A 1,873-nucleotide genomic window follows, 5' to 3' on the forward strand; every position below is an offset into this window, starting at 1 on the left:
TCATACAGAAGAGCCCAGATCCTCATACCAAAGAGCCCATATCCTTGAGTCTTCATACTGAAGAGGCCATATTCTTATACCGAAGAGCCCAGACCCTCAGATTTGCAAGGTGCACAGAGCAGCTATGTACATGCTGCTTACAGACTTAGTTGTGAATGATCTTCAGACAGTCCTGTATTTATTAGCCTTCTGTGGCTGTTACTTTTTATTTTCTTTGTCCATACAATGCACCATTATGCGATGTGCTGTGTAGAACAGTGTTACCTCCAGTATTGATGGCAGAAGTGCTGAACAATGGGGCATTTATAAATCCTTAGTTTTACTGTACCTGAGAGGAGCCAGATCCAGAGACAGGGAGAGCCTTTGTGACAGCTTAGGACACTACGCGCCGCACTGTTTTGACAACTGACATCATAAATCACACAGGCCCTTGTGTTTTAAACGTATCTGAAAGAGGACTGCAGGCCTTAAAAACGGAAACCCCTTATTATAGTAACTGTCTCAGTGCTGTAAGGTCAGTGTCCCCAGCTGAGACCAGCTAACAGACCTCTTCCAGCTGGCAGGTGACACCAAGAAAACACAAAGTCACACTCCCAGTGTCACCTGTCTATCATCTTAAAACCCGTCTCTGTCTTCTCTCCATCCCATTCAGGATTTCTTTAAACTTTCCTTTGGACTCTCCTCATTTGGTGGTGCCTCTATTTTTTGTTCTAATTGACTTCTCTAAAAGCAATCATGCGCCACCAAAGAAATCCATATTGCAACCAGGGGACGTTTACAGATAGCAGCGCCTCTCATTCTTCCTCACAATTGCAGCATTTATGGGCAGCTTTAGGACTTGATCACACCATCTCCAGACCACATCTGGATGCGTTTCGGGAAACGCGAGTAATGCATTTGTGATGTGTTTCTGTGTTTTATGTTGTTGTTGTTTCAATTGAATTTCTAGTGTGTTCCAGTGTGTTTCCATGCGTTTTGGTACATTCTAGAACCCAAAAAATAGTGCATGCATTACTTTTTTTAAATGTTCTGGAACTGTCGCCGTGGTGTGTTTTCAGACCAGACAAAAAACGTTCTGGTCTGAATCTGGAACAAAGTCAATATCTGTAAAATAGGGACGCACCCATACCGATACTAGTATTGGTTCCGATATGGAGTATGCACCGATACCTTTCCTGAGACCAGAAATTCCGGTCAGAGGGAGCTTTCCTGACCAGCAGTGGCGCAAGGGAACATAGAGCCGGCTTTCCGGCCAATCAGGAAGCCGGGCGGCGGGTATAGACCGGGTGATTGCCCAGGAAGCCGGCTCCATGCTAACTGAAGTACCGGTATCAGTATTCGGTATCGGCGAGTACCGAAATATAAATATAGATATTCCTAAGAATGTGCATAGGAGAAATCCCACCAGAACATTGGATGACATCATCAGAGACTTGACGAATGTCTTTGGATACTTCGCTTGGTTGTAACATTCGATTTAGGAATTAATGGAGTTTCATGAACAAAAAAACACCTTCATTTTTTTTTCTGTCACGGCGATCGATCTTTGATTGGACCCCAATAACCATTAGAAAATGGAACGAATGTTCCAAACATGATTATTTTTATTTCTGTTGTAACGGTGTATACCGGGATTTATAATATTACAAATGTCTGTAATGGAAATATTACATTATATAAATATTATACTATTATATTATATAAACATCAGTTTTTACACAATGCATCTTTTTTATTTTTTACTTTCCTACACCTACAATTCAGGCAGCGTGAGGAGATCCATGGACTGCGGAGCGCGGCATGACGTCATGTGACTGTACCTTGTGGGAGATAACATTGACAGGCTGAGAATGGCGGGAGGGGGGGGCTCCAG

This window comes from Nanorana parkeri, unplaced genomic scaffold (assembly GCF_000935625.1).
Source record: "Nanorana parkeri isolate BGI_ZX_2015 unplaced genomic scaffold, ASM93562v1 scaffold1075, whole genome shotgun sequence".
In the NCBI taxonomy this organism is placed as follows: Eukaryota; Metazoa; Chordata; class Amphibia; order Anura; family Dicroglossidae; genus Nanorana; species Nanorana parkeri.